General features: G+C 36.5%; 1 long non-coding RNA gene and 1 pseudogene across 1 annotated transcript in view; one reads left to right on the top strand and one right to left on the bottom strand.

Moving 5' to 3' along the window:
* LOC137194677 (uncharacterized) overlaps positions 1-18,326 on the bottom strand; it is a 51,239-nt gene that overhangs the window by 32,634 nt on the left and 279 nt on the right. The window lies entirely within an intron of this gene.
* Positions 10,420-17,984, top strand: LOC137193482 (GTPase IMAP family member 4 pseudogene; annotated as a pseudogene).

Genomic DNA, 18,326 nt, shown 5'->3' on the forward strand with positions numbered 1-18,326 from the left:
CACCTGAAATCAGAATTGTTGTGTTTTACTTTAGAATGAGCCCTTTATATCTACATAGAAAGTAGGTCCTCTTCCATGGAACCCACCAGGTTGCCACAGTAGCCCAGAACGGGGAAACCAAACAGTGGCTCTAGAGAGTGCCTTTTGTGTTTTTCACAAGTTTCGCAGCCACCGTAGGTTCTCCTACACGTTGGGAAGGGGATGGGGGGCTGGGGTGTATTAATTTGGTTGCAGTTTGCAACCTCATCACTAGATTGACTGATGAGGTATTTATGTATGAAATATAGATTTGTGGTTCAGAGGTTTGGTACAGAGACTAATTATGCTTTAAGCTGAAAAACAACACCGCCTTCGTCTGTCTCAGACGTCTTTGTGCAGCTTGTCCACATAGAGCAACCACATCCTGTAGAAACAGTGAGGCAGAAGTTTTATAGAGACTATGAGGAGACAATGTGAAGGGTCAGAATATGATCAATATCTAAAGGTTAAACCAGTTAAAACTGAGATGTTCTGCATTTCTTTTAAGATTCTTTTAAATTTGCATTTTTAAAAATGTTTTAATGTATTATGTAAAGCAACTTGTGTATACACAAATCAAATCATAAAATATACTACACAAGTAAACTTGCCTTTGATTGATTAATTTCTCTACTGCCTTTTTCTTCCTCATGAATTTGGGGAATCTTATTACTGCACTGTAGTTGTGCTGTAGTTGCAACTGTATCAGTGATATGCTATTATTTTGATCTATTTTATTTTATTGTATTTAAATTGATTTTATTTAGCTTTTACTGGTTTAAAATGTTATTTGAATGCTTCAACTTGTGTAAAGCACTCTTAGTCATAACTGTGTTTGAAAAGTTCAATATATACAAAAGTTATCTTATATGTGAAGTAACTTTTTTAACCATACAATATTTATTCCAGCTCTCCACTGTGGAGGAAAAAATGACATTAGAAGTGTACTGTTGGAAAAATACTATATTATTGTATTCATACTTTGATGATCATTAATCCAGTGTAGAAGTGTATTCAACTGATCAGTTTTGCCTTTAAAAGAACAAGATGCACTCTTGACCTTATCTAGAGCCTTTTATATGCTGTAACCACATTGTTCTGTTTTAAGTAAGATGTCAAGCACCTTGTTTGTGTTGATGAAATGAGTGTCTTGTTGGTTAATAAAGAAGAGTTAGAAAGGTTATCTTTCTTTCTTTCTCTTTCTCTTTTATTCATATAGCGCCAAATCAAAACGAAAGTCATCTCAGGGCACTTTTCACATAGAGCAGGTCTAGACCGTACTCTTGAATTTACAGAGACCCAACATTCCCCCATGAGCAAGCAGCGAGGAAAACTCCCATTTCACGGGATGAAACCTCAAGCAGAACCGGGCTCTAGATGGGCAGCCATCTGCCTTGACCGGTTGGGTTGAGAGAGAAAGAAGGAGGGAGGAGAAGAGGGGGGAGAGAGACACAGAGAAGCATAATAACAACAACAATAATAACAATAACAATGATATAATAGAGATATGACTAATAATAATAATAATAAAAATAATAATATTAATAATAATAATAATAACAGCAAGAGACGATGTCAAGGCAGGACACCTACAGGACGAAGCCACCATCCCTGCACCATCTCCACAGCCATGGCCCACAACTCGGATTCCGGATTTCCCTTTGAGATGAGAAAGCACAAAAACTCTACGGAAGAAGCGAAGTTAGTAACATGCATTGATGGTACATGAATACATACAGATGGAGAGGAGGAGGAGAAGAGAGGAACTCAGTGCATCATGGGAAGTTCCCCGGCAGTCTAGGCCTATAGCAGCACAACTAAGGGCTGATCCAAGGCGAGCCTGGCCGGCCCTAACTATAAGCTTTATCAAAAAGGAAAGTTTTAAGCCTACTCTTAAACGTGGAGAGGGTGTCTGCCCCCCGGACCAAAACTTGAAGATTTACTTCCAGCCTAGAAATAAATGCGTGGACAAGTTTTTTTGCATCTTTTTGAGAAGGGATGTGCCTGATTTTTGCAATATTTCATAAGTGAAAAAAGACAGTCTTTGAAATGTGTTTTATGTGGGAGTTAAAGGACATATCGTGATCAAAGATAACAGATTCTTTACAGTGGAGCTGGTGGCCAGGGTAATGCCATGTAGAGAAGCTATATCATTAGATAATGTGTTTCTAAGGTGTTTAGGGCCAAGCACAATAACTTCAGTTTTATGTGAATTTAGCAGTAGAAAATTGCAGGTCATCCAGGTCTTTAAGTCCTTAAGGCATAATTTGAGTTTTGATAACTGATTGGTTTCATGTAGCTTCATTGCTAAATATTATCGGGTATCATCTGTATAACTGAAAATTTATGTGTTTCCGAATAATGTCACCTAAAGGAAGCATATATAGGAAGCATATATAAAGAATTCTAAAGAAGTGATCATTGGAAACAGGAAACAGGTGTTTCCAAACAGAGAAGTGTGACTGCTCGTAAGCTGCTCGTGTTGTGGGTTGTCTTGGGTGGAGGCTGAAAGTACAAAATGTTTGTGTGAACTGTTCAAGGGGCCCCTCTTCCTGCAGACCGCAGGGAGCCCGTATGCATATTCTTTAGTAATTTACTAAAAAGGCAGTTGGGCTGCAAAAGACTACTGTGTCTCTGGTACTTAGTTGCCTTTATCACCTGACTACACAAGCTGATGTCAGCTGCAACAACACCAGACCCTCCGTGTACCAAAATGATTATCAGCTGCACTATAATAAAAAACTTGAAATATACATTTTTGTATATTCCGGGTCACTTTTCTCCAGGGTCACTCCAGCTCCTTTTGAGAACATTGTACTCAAGACTTCTCATCTGTTTTTTGGACCAGTCTTCCTGATCATATTCAAATGCTCCTTCAACTGAGACTCAGTTAAAGCCCCTTGTTTCTTAACAATTCTCTAACATGTTAAAATCCTAATTTGCTCTCTCAGGAGAGCATGCAGTCCATGAGTGTTAGGGCAGGAATCAGAGACATGGGCACGTCTAGAGCTCGAGATTACAGTCGCTCTGAGCTCTGTTTCTCTGTCAGACAGTAACATCTCCTACAAGGCAGAGAGACCTCTAAATACACTGATAATAATATTAATTACTGTGGTTTAATATTATTGTTGTCTCCAGTGATTAGAGAACCTGATAGTTTGTAAACCTCACTCGCAGGTTGTGCTTCCACACATGCTTAAGGCCTTGTTAAAAACCTGATAACCTACAGAGAAGGCAGGAGGCAGTCGTGGAAGTCTTGGTAACTCTTAGCCTCTTTGGCAATACTTGTGAACATGGCTTACGATCCTAAGCAGGGCCCAGATTGTCACATGTGTTAGACTTTGGAGTCCATCAGAACCAATTAACTATATCAATCTATCCACATATATATATATACACACATATATACATACACACACACACACACACACACACACACACACACACACATATATATATATATATATATATATATATTAAAGATGTCTGCGTCACAGACGAAGGTGGTGGTGATTTCCAGTTAAAAGCATGCTAGGACAGGCTCAGCTCAGAGGCCCAAAGCCACTAACATGCTGCAAAACCAGCAGGAAAAAGAAAACACATCACACTCTTTTCTGAAAAGAATTTTCCATTCCATCATAATTCAGCTTTGTATTTTATTCTTGATCCATTATTCATCTCATCATGCCGCATTAACTACAAGAGAGTTAAACATTTTCTTTGTTTATGAACATAATATTATACATTTCTGTACTTCCTTATTAAAGTGCATTTACACTTTTTCTGATAGTAGAAGCAGATTCATGATTTATGTCACAATTTCACTTCCAAGGTGCACGAAGACAGAAAAGTGTGAAGGGGTCACATTTGTAAACATATACACATACACATGTGTATGTGTATGTGTGTGTGTATATACAGTATATACAGCATGCTCAAATATACAGTAACAAATGAAATGTATAGGTCATTGCACGTTCTGTATTTTAGATTAAAATAGGTAGAAATAGTAGGTAGAAATAAGATGATATGCAAGACAGTACAGTATACATACAATATAGGATAAAGTTTGTATATATAGAACTTTTCAAACACAGAGACACTTGAAAGTGCTTCACACAAGTTGAAGAAATGCATTCAAACAACATTTAAAAACACTATAAAAGTTAAATAAAATCAACTTAAGCACAATTAAATAAAACAGACCAAAATAATAGCAGATCACTTATACGGTGATAGTACAACTACAGTCACTTTACACATACACATATAAATTCTCTCTCAGCTACACTTAGAAACAAGATGAGGTACTGAGTATGTTGTTGTGTCATGCTGAATGTAGCAGGAATGACAAGAACATATTTAATTAATTTATTTTTTTTAAAAACATCCCAGAAAAAGGGCACTCTCTCTCCAAGAGGCCAAACAGCAGGTGCTCAAGCCCCCTTTGAGGTCCATCTATGCATGTGCCTGGCTGACAGGAAGAGTGCAGCAGAACATGCATGTGGTTCAAAAAGAAAAAAAAAAGGCTGCAGTAGCATGAAGCTTTGAGATCAAGTCAGAATCTCACAAACATCCAGCAGCAGACAGAGAAGAAGAACAACACAACTTCTAAATGTTCCTAACACTAGTGGTGTAAAAACTGCAGCTGAGAGAGTTTCCTCTAAGAAAGCATAAATCATGTAAAGAGATAAATGTTAAAACAGCCTCCTCTATTTTTTCACACCATGGTCACCTCTTCTTCAAAACTGTTTGGTTAAATCTTTCCAGAAGCCTGACAAATCAAATTTGCTTACTTCTTTGAAAGGCAAATTTAGATGTGGACATTGTGTGCAATGTAAGAATGAAATACAAATCATATACTTTTGGCCATGTAGAGTATTTTAGAAGCCCTTCATTTGCTTTTTTATCAGTAAAGTAACTACAGCTGTTGAGTGGATGGTGTGGAATAAAATTATAGGTATAATTAAATAAGCACACTCAAATACGTTTTGGAATTTTGGATATTATGTGTATGTTCATTCAAAATACATTTAACTTCTAAATTTACTTGGCTATTTGCGTATGTAAGCATTGCATTAGCTCACTTTATGTGTCATATCAGCAACTACAACAGTTAAAAGGGTCACCAGATAAATCTGAGGGGTTGTGAAATGATTTATGGGAGAGTAATGTAGTATAAAGCAATTTGAGAGGTCAGTAGACTAGAAAAGCCCTATATAAATGCATCTACTGACAGAGTGGTTCTAGGAATTTTTTTTTTTAACTGAGGTTTCCAGGGGTGGTAAAGGGATATCTAGACGTGGCCATAATGCTTTGCTAATGTGTACACACAGCACACAGAATTTTTAATGTGCATTAATATCCCACTAATAACAGGCTAAAACATAAATTAATAGGCTACATGCATACACATAATTGTTGATGGTCAGTCTTCTATTTTGCAGAACCTTCATAGTCAAATAGGCTAACATTAACAATGACAAATAAATAGGACAGCTTAATATTATCAAATTATTATCAAATTACGATGAAATTTCTGATGATGTATAAGAATGTTATGTTAAATTCTGGAAACCATTGGTGTCCTCTTGTTTCATTTATAAAGGAAGACTGATATGGTACTTTGCTCTCAACTGTGTTTATGGGTGTGGTTTGTTGCATGAAGATATATAGAGGCATCATGGCGGATAGACTGAAATTTACTTTCACTTCAGCAGCAGATCTGCTCTTCTCTCTTTAAAACAAAAATAAGCAGCAACATATTAAGAGGTAAGTCAATATATAACTATATTTATAATATTAATTTATCTAGTGGACTAAAACTTGGTGGTGACACAACAGTGACACTGGGCTCTTAAATTAAGAATGTATAGAAATAAGTGCGAAAATTATAATTTCTTTCAGATTTATGTCCAGCGGGTAGATGTATAAATGTGTATAAAAAAATCGATACAGCACTTCCTAAACTAAAGTAGTATTTATAAAAACAAAATGTAGACATTTTGTATACATGATTAATAAAAGAAATAAAGAAAATAATTCACATACTATTAAAAAATAAGATAGATGCACCCCTCATCATCTCTTCTTTCTTTTGACTTGTACTGAGGTTTCATAAGCTTTATGCTCAGCCATGAGCTTCTTTATTGACACTTTTGCTTCCTCCTCTCTTATTTCTTTCTCCTACATTTGAGAGTGGCAGCAGTGAAACTCCACTGTGTTATGTTAGTGAGTGAATGTGAAAATGTGCCGACAGCCTGTACTGATGCAGTTGGGACCATTCTGGCTGAAGGAAGCAGAGTGACTTTTTTATCTGAGCTCTGTCTAGTGTGAGATTTTCCTCCAGTAGTACTGAAACAAGCATTTGAAATTAGCTGATCTTGTATCATCTCCAGATCACTAGCATGTAGTTGTTGAAGATCTTCTGCCACATACTAAGCAGTATTGGCGGATCAACAACACGAGGAAGTTGTAATTCATTTCTAAACTATTATTCAACATTTAATCACAGGATTTTATCCCTGTTTTTATTTCTTCATCAGTCCCTTGCCAGGAAGTATTTTCCTCACTGCTGATTTGCTCAACAGTTCTCCACACAAAAAGACTAAAGTGTCTTGGCAATATGATGGGTCAGTGTAATGGCCATCGGTTTTAATTATTTCATCTTTGATTGTGAGAAATCAAGGTTTTTGCCAGTTTTGGACAATAGTCTACCCATAATCCTCAGAGACCGTTACTATGGTGAAGACACCAGCTAAAGCTGTGACATAACATATATTCAGTATAGTACTGCAGATTGGTGGTTACAATCAGGAACAAAATACTGAGATAGATAGATAGATCTATCTACCTATTGGAGTCTATCTAGAATACAGATAGATAGATGCTTACGTTTTTTTTTCTTGGCTATTCTAGTCTATTGACCTGCATCCACATCATGTAAGGTTTGACAGTTTTATTATTCTTTTTAGTGTTTATAAGTTCAAGAGACTTAATATACTCATACATTCATAAATACATATAAAAACAGTGAAATTGGGGGACTTTGTTATTTTGCACTTACGTTTATGACATTTACCACATAGAATTCTATGTTATACTTATTATATACAAAGTAATAACATTTTTGCACTCAATCTTCATATAAAATTAGTTTTCCATAATATATAGTCTTCCATTGATGTCCAGAAAGTAACTGAATGTGTACAATGGTAAAAGAAAAATTTGTTGTAGATTCTAGTTCATCATTTTTTTTCTGTATCTAAAATCTTGGAGAAACATAGATTTGTTGGATATATTGTGTAAGATTTATATGTGTACTTCTTTAATCTTACTGGAAATATAGAATTTAAATGGTAATAGCCATGCCTTCTGCCAATCAGTACCCATAAAAATGTTAACCCAGAAAGCTTTTTCTCTGGGGTGTATTTTTCCTTTTTTCATAAAATGTATTATGTATGTGTTTATTGTTGCATTTAGTATTCATAATGTCAATAGCATTTATCATCAAAAGGGGTTCTATCCTTAGTGCTTCTTAATAGTTCTTGAAAGTATTTAACAAGAAGGAATCTCTCATAAGTAAGCAATAAACCGTTAACATCAAAGAAATCACTTACATAAATAATACCTTTATCAACCCAATTTTGCTTAAAGATAGATTTCTTTCCAACAGCAATGTCTCCATTTCTCCATATGATGGTTTTGTGTGGGGAAAAGTTATATATATATATATATATATATATATATATATATATATATCACATAATTTCCAAGCTAGGAGGGCCTGTTGATAAAATGTATAGTTTTCTATTGATAGAGAATCTTTGTTTGATTTCTCCGCTATTGCTGCCAATTGGCACGAAATGCACTCTGGGATATTTGGCTGTATACCTCAGCGTGAACAGTCTGCTAGTAATGGCGTTAATTTAGTACGCAGTATGTAGTACATACTCATTGAGTATGTAGTAGACAGTACGTTAGTATGTGATTTTGAACTCCTCAATGATTATCAATATGTTAAAAATTGCAGTAGATTAACAACTAATTTTCCTGCAGCAGTTTCTATGGTAACACATTGAAAAGTCTACATTAACCATGGAGGAAACTGGTCTCCTCTGGTTAGCCAATTACAAAACTTCGGCTTTCAAATTCAATTCTTTCCTGGAGAGCTGTAAAATCTTTTTTTATTGAAAGAACATTATCAAACAGTTACAAGTACATGGTTTTATGATACCAGCATTCATAGAAACCACCATAGCAGTGATAGAAAGCCTGCAGGAATCACTGTAATAAGTTCAATTTTTTTTTTTCAATTCAATTTTATTTATATAGCGCCAAATCACAACAAAAGTCATCTCAGGGCACTTTTCACGTAGAGTAGGTCTAGACCGTACTCTTTAATTTACAGAGACCCAACAATTCTCCCATGAGCACAAGTGGCGACAGTGGAAGGAGAAACACCCCTTAACGGGAAGAAACTTATGCACAGTGCATTTACATATGGTTAACAGTGATAATGCTAATGCTAATTTCCACTAGCGCAAAACAGGCCTAAAACCATTCAAACAAAATGTACTCACCAGAAACACTGAACATCCAACTCCTTAGAGGGTCCTTTATCATAAACAAACACCCAAAAAGACTTTTTAGGCGACCAAAATGTTGGAATTAACTTTAATGAACTGAAAACACACTGTGAAATAACAGCAGCTACACCTATACTCTGTGAATCTGGGGTTGTGCCATGGTTACGTTACGTAATCAGTGTTGTCACCAAGAAGACTTGAAACTAGCGATTGAGACCATATACTTATTAGGAAACGGTTTATTGAGATAATAGATCAAGTGAGATGTAGGGTCATTTTCTCATGGACTTCTACACAAATGGACTTCTTTTTACAGTCAGTGGAGTCGCCCCCTGCTGGCCATTAGAAAGAATGCTGGTTTAAGGCACTTCCGCATTAACTTCACTTTTCAGACCCGGAGCTACCTGCTTGGCTACAGCTAACATCGGTAGTGTACATGGCTTTTCCTCTTAGACTCTCTGGCTCTCTACTTCTTCCCTACTTCTCTTACAATCTTACAGCAGTTTTTTATGCACTATCCACAGTCTTACAGAGCCGCCTACTGGTGAGGGAGTATAGTGGCTACGACAGTCCAAAGCATCAGGGGGCTCGACCTTCATTTATTTTTCAAAAAGAAAAAGGCAGGTGAGAAATTAGCTTGGATTTGATTCCTGACCAGACAAGTAAACACAGGTACAGATGTAATTACTTTGCTGGAGAAGAGAGGGGGTCATATGGGTCATGTAACTTCAAATAGCCCTGCTTGTAGTATATTGTGAGAAACATGAGAAAACCCTGCCTGAATAAACTCAGTCCACTGCATAAAATTCAAAGGTGTATTTACTCGTTACTTTAATACACAGTTATACAAAGATAATTGCAGTAGGGAGAGAGAAGGAAAATAACTGGATGAAATGGATCTATAGAATTAGAAATGTTACAGTTATGGTTATGAGACAATGTCCTTTGACAGGTGTACATGGGTGTGTGTGTGTATGAGTGTTGGTTGGTGGTGTGGGGGTAGGGGGGTGTTTCAATTGGACCTCCCCCAGTTGAAAATTTACAAATCACCTGTGCATGTACGCCACGGATGTTAGCTGTTGCTGAGTTCAGTGAAGTTGCTCAACAGTTGGTTTGTCTCCATCACTCACCAACATAACAGCTGTGTTTATGCAGATTAGGCAACACAGTGCTATACTGGTGCTTATTTTTGGAACAAAATTGTATTTGCGATAAAAATCCTTGGGGGTGGTTGTGGCTCAGAGCAGTTTGTCCACTGATCAGAAGGTTTGGCAGTTTGTCTCTGACATGTTTGTGTTCATGATTCAGGGTTAACCATGGAGACCCTTTTGCTTTTCATCTTCACCATCTTCATCTTCATGGCTCTATACATAAGGTAAAACTCTGAATTTCTATTGATTTAAACAGGCATTTTTCATTAAACTGATAAAAACTGTCAACTGTGAGCCTGCTCAAGGATCTGCGGCTGCAAATCAGTAACATCTTTTAAATCACTTCTCCAGTCTTATCTGTTTTATTATTATTGTTGGTTTTTATTGTTTTTTTTTAAATCTCATTTTATTTTTGGATGTTTTATTAAATTCCTCCATTTTGTATAATTTGTAACTTTTTGCTTTTATTATAGCCCTGAAGTTTTAATCCCCATTCAACCATGTAAAGCACATTATTGTTGTTGTTGTTGTTATGTAAATAAAGCAACCAATCCAAAAAAAAGTAATCTACACATTGTAATTAGCCATTAATAGCGTAACCTCTTGTCAATTTTATGTTTCCAGAAGGTTTTGTGCTTTTCGCGACAATCCAGTGGCTGTCAATGGATCTGCACCTGAAGGCCGCCGCAGGTAATGTTGGTTAACGTTTGATCTTTGGTACTAAAAACCAACCAGGTGATCTGGAACAAAGTCACTTTAACACTGAAAAGATACAGAGTGGATGTGTAAGGTGATCTGGGCTCGAATTAAACTTCACATCTTCAAAATTCAAATCTAATTTGAGTTATGAATCCTAAAAATTAGATCTTTAATCTGCCTTCAGTTTTTCAACATCTGTTTTTTTACTTCACATCTTAACAGATAATCAGTAAAAATTAACTGTTTCCTCTTTGTAGGTTTCCGTTGTTCATCGCGGCTGTTGCAGGGGCTGTTTTCACAATAATTATAACATTTATGTGTAAGTATCACATAGAATTAGACAATGGAAGTTCATCCTTCCGTGTCGAAGTGTCCTTTTGCAAGATACTGAACCCTAAATTGCTCCTGTGTATGTGTGTGTGTGTGAGAGAGAGAGAGTGAGCAGCAGAAAAACATTGTAAAGCGCTTAATCTGCTCAGACTATCTCAAGTCCTTGCACATGCAGACACGGGGCAATTTTCATGGCTTCATTTGGCAGAGGCACACATACATCTAAAACAAGAAATACAGCTCAAAGTGCTTTACAACAAAGAAATTGCAAGCACCAAGCACTATACATGAAAAGAGACATACAATTATCATTAACACATGTTAAAAACATTAATGTAACATAAGATGGAAAATAAAATACATTTGATAATAATAATAATAAGAATCATAATCATAATCATAATCATAATCATAATAATTAATGCTGCAAGCAGTGATGAACGGGCCCTTGTACCTTGCGCACGTCAGAGGGAGCAGCAGCTGTGCTATTGCTACTGTAGATCTATTTACACGGCTCGTAATTTTCAGGATTGTCTGAAACTGTTTGAATGAGTAAAATATTATTTCTGCTGTGCAGTATGTGGTGCTGGATATGACTTATAAGAAAATGTGTATACATTTGATGAACTATTTAGGCCTCAATTCATGTTGCATGTAGGTAATACCATATAAGTGAAATGATAATGTAGCAATACATTTACCAGAGGGCAACTGACATTGATCTACATTATCATGAATACTGGACATTGCATGTAGGTCACTTACTGTGTTCACTCTGTGGCACTAGAGAACACACAATAATTATATTTCATGTTGCTGTATATCATGTTTAGACCACACCAGGTAAACTTCATGTAAATCAGATGATGTTCATCACATAAGGCTGACTTCCTGTTGTCAGTAGGTGGCGCTGTGACTGTGACTCAATATTGACATGTAGATGTGTTCATAGATTTAAAATGGCTGACTTCCAGCAGTGCACAAGTGCGAAGCAGAGAGCAAAAAAGAATTTCAGCCCTGTATCATGAAAGTCATTGCTAGTTAAAGGCTAAAGTGGAGAGATACGTTTTTAGCTTTCTTTTAAAATATCTAGCAAAACACATTAGACACTATTAGATCTTCCAGAATATCCTTTATATGAGATTGTACCAGACCATTTCGTTGCACTGCATTTAGGCAGTCAGCTTTGTCTGTGAAAGCCACAACTCAGTGGAATGTCCTACCAGATTATATGAAGAGCTGCTCTTCCATCAGTATGTTTAAAACCAAATTAAAAAGTCTGCTAAAAGCTACTCTGCTCTGTAACCACTGACTACATTATATCTCATGGTCTTCTCATGAACACAAATAATCTTGCTTTTAATTTTACACGCATACATTAGTCATTTCTAGTTGACATTGTGGGTGTATGTGATGTGCTATTGTGTGTAGCTTTGTATTTTTTATTGTGTGTCCTGTGTTTTTTTGCTTTGCTCTGTTTGTTATTGTGCTGTTATGTGTTTTAATTGTAAGGGACTGCAAATGAAAATTAGCTATAAGCTAACTCTGGTACAATACATCAAATGGTAACATTTATGTTTAACGCTGTACATGGTCCCAATTAATAAATAAGACTCAAGTCTCTCATAGGAAACACAGTGAAACACCTTATTAGGGCCCGAGCACGAAAGTGCCAGGGACCAATATTATTTCCCCATTACATTGCATTTTTGAGGGTCTTAGGATGCTCGAAAACCCATGAAAATTGGCACACGTCAGAACTGGTGAAAATCCTGAAAATCAAAAGCCGTGTCAACCGACCTCCAGCAGTGATTCCACAGCTGCCGCTCCCTTTGAAGCGTGTGAGGTGCAAGGGCCCGTTCATCGCTGCTTGCATATTTCAGCAAATCTGTTTATTTAAGGATATTGTATAAATTTAAAATCACAAACGTGGCACCAATGCTGATGTTCAGGAAAACTGCAAAATTGGTCACACACACATGGGGCATGTGCCAAGAATTAAGACTTGGCTCTGCACTTGCACTCTACTTCAGGAAAAAAGGGCCCAGTGACTTTAGTCTTTTTTGTTTTTGGTACTATTGAATCCATCGCATAGCTGAGGACTGTTTTAATTCTTGCATGAGTTATAGATTTTTATTGTTTTTCATGATTTGAGTTTAATAATCCAATCTATCCCTTTTATAACACTTCATCAGTGTTTTGTTTTCAGGGATATTTTAACATAAAGGTGAACACAGGTTTTTAATGTCTTTAACACACATTTAACATCTTACAGTACAATAAACCAGCAGTCATTATGTTAAAATAGCCAGTTTGCAGTTATGAGCCACAATTGAGCCATATTTAGACTCACTTTGTAGCAGTAAGTTTTATCAACCAAACCTTTTGCAGATCACAAATAATATACAGTATGTCCACATGAATCCACTGTGTTTTACACCTAGAGGAAGGACCATCAGTGTCTACAGTTTTCTCTGACATGATGGACATAAACACTGAAACTCCCAAATTGTACATACAGAATAAGTTTGATGTGTTGATTAATGTTTTGGTACTAAAACCATAATGATTCAGACAACATCAAAGATCAAGTCAAAACTATGAAAATAGTACAAATAATCCAGTATGGTTCTTAAAATTCTTAAATTGGGCCATTTTTAGAAGATAGAATTTCACATACATAAAAATAAGGATGAAAGAAAGAATTAAGAATCTTCAGCAACTGAGACACAAAACACTCATCTACCCCAAAACTGTGTACTGTAGTCACAACTTGAGGCTTTCCAACCATAGTTATCCATCCCTAATGTGAACTAATTGAACACATGTCATGAATACACATTGCATTAATTGTTTGTCCTTTTTTTTCAGTGTTTGGATCTAAACCTTCCACAGCCTACAACAATGATGAGCTGATCAGGATTGTGTTGGTGGGGAAGACTGGAGTTGGGAAGAGCGCCACAGGAAATACCATTCTGGGAAAAAAGTGCTTTAAATCAGAATTCTTAGCTAAATCTTTGACAACACGCTGTGAAAAGGCTTATGGTGTGGTGGATGGACAAAAGGTTGCTGTTATTGACACTCCGGGCCTGTTTGACACCAGGAACACTGAAGAGGAAACAGTTAAAGATCTTGCCCAGAGCATTTCTTATGCTTCTCCTGGACCTCATATCTTCCTAATCATCATCAAACTGGGCAGATTTACAGAGGAAGAAAAGCAGACGGTGCAGACGATTCAGAAAATCTTTGGTGAGGAAGCCGACAAATACAGCATGGTTCTCTTTACCCATGGTGACCTGCTCAAAGGGAAACCTATTGAGGAGTTCTTGAAGGGCAGCAAAGATCTGCAGGAACTTGTGGCCAAATGTAACGGCCAGTACCACGTGTTCAATAATGAGGCGAAGGATCGTTCTCAGGTCAGAAAGCTGCTCAATGAGATAAGAAATATAAATGAGCAGAATGGAGGAAGCTACTACACCACCGAAATGTTCCAAAAGGCAGAGAGAGCGATAGAAGAGGAGAAACAACGAATCCTGAAAGAGAAAGAAGAGGAAATACGCAAAGAGCAGGAGAAACTGAGGAAGGAAATAGAGGAAAAGTATGAGCAACAGCTGAAGGAAATGAAGGATGAATTTGAGAGGAAGACTAAATTAATGGAAGAACGTGACAAAGAAATCCAAGAGACACTGAAAAAACTGAAGAGAGAACAAGAAGATTGGGCCAGAGAGCAAGCCGAGAACAGCAAGTGGGTCACTGACCTGATAAAGTCAGACATTATGAAAATAATTTTAGAAATATTAAAGAAATTCATTTCTGGATAATACACATAGAGGATAATGCAAACACATGAGCAGCATGAACACCAAAACAAATAATCAGTCTCTCCCCGTGCATGCCAACCCACTTTCCAGCCTGTGCAAAATTAATTGAATTATATAACTAATAAGTAAACAATTTGTCTTTATATGACAAAAAATAATGAAGATCTGTTCCAAGCAACAAGTACAACAAACAAAAGTTTGACACCCAGATGCTGTTTAAGAGAGATGAAGAGACAACAGTTAAAGATATTGCTCGGTAGGGGTGCACAAAAAAATCGATTCACATTAGAATCGAGATTCTATCTCTGCCGATTCAGAATCGATTCATAAATTCCAAGAATGGATTCACATATTTCAGTCTTGCCACGACACTGTTTTCCGTTTTTTCCTGACATGAATTAGCTCGCTAAATCCCATAGATGGCACAATGACGCCGCCCCGGTCCCAAATCTGGGGGCAAGAAGGAAGTGAAGTGTGTGTCATGGAGAGGCCGCGAGCAATGGAGTACCTGAGAGAAAAACAAATACAACCTGGTCCATCGGCTACGAAGGTGACGCACTTCTGCAGGTTTGTGCCATTGTCGGCTTATTAACTTGTAACCGCTGTGAAACAGTCAGAAAATAACGTTTCACCAGCTTCCTCACTAACGTTACCAGCACTCCCTCTCCTCATTCACTCTCAAGCTCGCTCGACCACTGCTTCTCGTCTTTTTGAAATGAGTCGGGAAGCCGTCAGCAAAGCCTAACTTTACTTTTAACGTTATCAAACGAAGAGAAATGTCCTCCCTTCTTCCTAGTAATGTTTTTGTCATATGGCAGCATTGTACAGCGTTACAGGTTGTGTTTCTCCTGAAGTTGATTCTGTTTCAACTTTCTCTCTGCGGCCCCTGCAGCCATCCACCCCCCCCAGCCTAAACGCACAACGCACAGCAGGTCTGCTGCCAGCTGGTTATCTGAGGACGGGAATGAGAAATTAATTTTCTCTCAATGAAAAACGTCTCCTTGAAGCTTATGACAAACTGCCAAAAACGAGCCAACAAGATGCAGCAGTGAAACAAGCGTTTAAGTAACACTTCTGTATTTTGAAAGTCAGTAAAATTCAGTAAATAGTGAAGCTGCCCGTTTCATCACTTTATATTAATGTAGTAAATATACAAATATCAATTAGATGGTAATCTGCATGAGAAATTAAGAAAAATAAACAAATTGGTTAGCCTATAATAATCACTCGCTAATAGTGATCAATTTTCTTGTTTGCACTTTGCAGCTAAATGTAGCAGGCAGCTATTGTTTGTTTGATTTTGTGAATTGAAGGAGGAATTTAAGTTATTTGAGGTTTTAACTTAGCAGTTTATCTTTGCAATCATTTTTATTTTTGTATTAAGTATTCATTTGACCCTTGATCTCAGGGCCGCTTTGGTTTCCTGTTGACTAAGTGGACTAAAGGAACATAAATCTTACTCAGGTTGACATTGAGTAGTAAATGTTTACATTTGATCAGTGTGATCTTTTTTATTTGAAACCTATGAAAGTGTCTACTGCAGGCAAATGGAAAGAGTAACTCAAAACATTAATCTAGAATCAAATCTATGAATGTATTGAATTGAGAACTGATTTTGAATCACAAATCACTTTGAATCACGAGTCGATTGTGAATCGAATCGTGAGATTTCCTGAATCGTGCACCCCTATTGCTCAGTGCATTTCTTATGCTTCTCCTGGACCCCATACCTTCCTGGTAGTACAGGTAGTAATATGTGTTCATTAATGACTTTAAGGATCATTCTCAGGTCAAACAGCTGCTCAAGAAGATCAGAATGGAGCCACTACACCACTAAAATGTTCCAAAGAGAGAGAGAGCAATAAAAGATAAGAATTTCAAGCTAGAAGCCGAGAAGATAAATTTAATAATCCAGCTGTTAATTCAAATGATTCATGTCTGTTTATCTCTAGTTTTGCAAATCATCTATCAGCTAATAAAAAAAATGATCCAAACACAAGAACTCACCCACCTCCACACAGCGAGAGCAAATTAATGTGAAAGTGACATCTGCTGTTGTCGTAGAATTACTCAACAACTGTTTATCCATAAAATAAAGATGTATTCAAAGTAAAACAAGTAAAAGACTGTTGCTGATCCTAACGTCTCACACAGGATAGAAAAAGTTCTCTCTTGTCGTCATTTGGTCCTGCAGGACTTTTATACCCAGAAAAAAGGAGGAAAAATACAAAAAAGTGAGAGAATTTAATATGTTCAATATGTGCACACATACAGACACCAAATGTGATGAAGAACACAGAGAAGGTTTGGATCAGCAGTTACTCTGATTGCTTTTACACTTTTATAGCCAGCAGGTGGTCAGATGAGTCTCATGTGTGATGAAGGGTCGGAAAGGAAACTGGAATAAAAGATTCAAAGATTCCAAAACATTTGAATCAAGAAAACAACAAAGACTTTCTGATCCTGGACTGAAAAAGCTTTAATTCACTGCTGTGACTTCTTGTAAATCTTCACTTTCACTTTTTTCATTTTCTTGTTTGGTCTGATTAATAAGTTCAGAAGTTGGGTGTTAATCAATATTTTGTTGTTGAGCATATTTTGTAACAATAGCAGATAATTCATGGTTAATAATTATTTGATGAAAAGTAAAAGTAAAGTATTTGAGGTATCAGAGATCACTGATGGTAGAAAACAGATCAGATCTCTTTTTTTCCACACACATTTATGTGATTCAGTTCTATTAATGTCTAATAGCTATAATCAATAATCATAAGACTAGTAAATATCTATCACTGTATATACTGTGGGGTTCAAGCTCATGTGTCACATGATGTTTTATTGTACATCTTGTTGGAAACTCACAGACAACATTTCAGTCAATGATTAAATTATGATATGATATATTTCCCAAGATCTCTTTATACAAAACTGGGGGAGAGGGAATAAATTATATTGTGTTTGTGAAAGTTGGAGAAACATCAAACTTAGAATGTACAAAAGTGATCTAAAAAAATCAAGATTTTTCTTCTTTCTGGGCCTGCATGAGTGTGCATGAGACAGAAAACAAACGAAAGAGGGAAAGGTTGAAAAAAATCAAAAAGGAGAGAAAAGAAGGAACATATAAAACAGGATAAGAGTGGATGGATTCATAATTTTGTTACAGAAAATCTACATATTTTCATATTTTTTTCTGTTTCATTTTGTTCATTTCATCAGTCAAAGACATTATTTCAGATTGTTTTTGAAAATTGTTTTTGTCCTTAGTTCCATTTCAAATGTTTTTTTTTTCCATTTCATACACTTTAACGTGTTTTATGTTCTCTTGTGGAAGGTTCATCCTCACTGAGACAATGTCCGGTTACATATTTCTGCTGTAATCGAAAGAATATTTCATAAGTATGAATGTCTACAATCTTCAGGGATTACTCTCAATACTGCTGTCTCAGGATTCATTGGACCAAAACATTATTTATAAGTATAACAAGGTCTAAACCATCTCTTTTATACTTGTAAGAAATCACTCAGTATGAACACAATGAATTATTACAAAAACTCAGTGTAGGCTACATGTGGTGATGTGGGTATTGTATTAAACAGACTTTGAAAAAATGTTAACACATATTACAGTCCTGTTCAGTGTTGGTAGGTGCCATCTGTCCTGTCTGAAGCATTATAATGTCTCAAAACATTATGGATGGATGTGACATAAATACATAAAG

The sequence above is a fragment of the Thunnus thynnus genome, chromosome 12 (genome assembly GCF_963924715.1).
Source record: "Thunnus thynnus chromosome 12, fThuThy2.1, whole genome shotgun sequence".
NCBI lineage: Eukaryota > Metazoa > Chordata > Actinopteri > Scombriformes > Scombridae > Thunnus > Thunnus thynnus.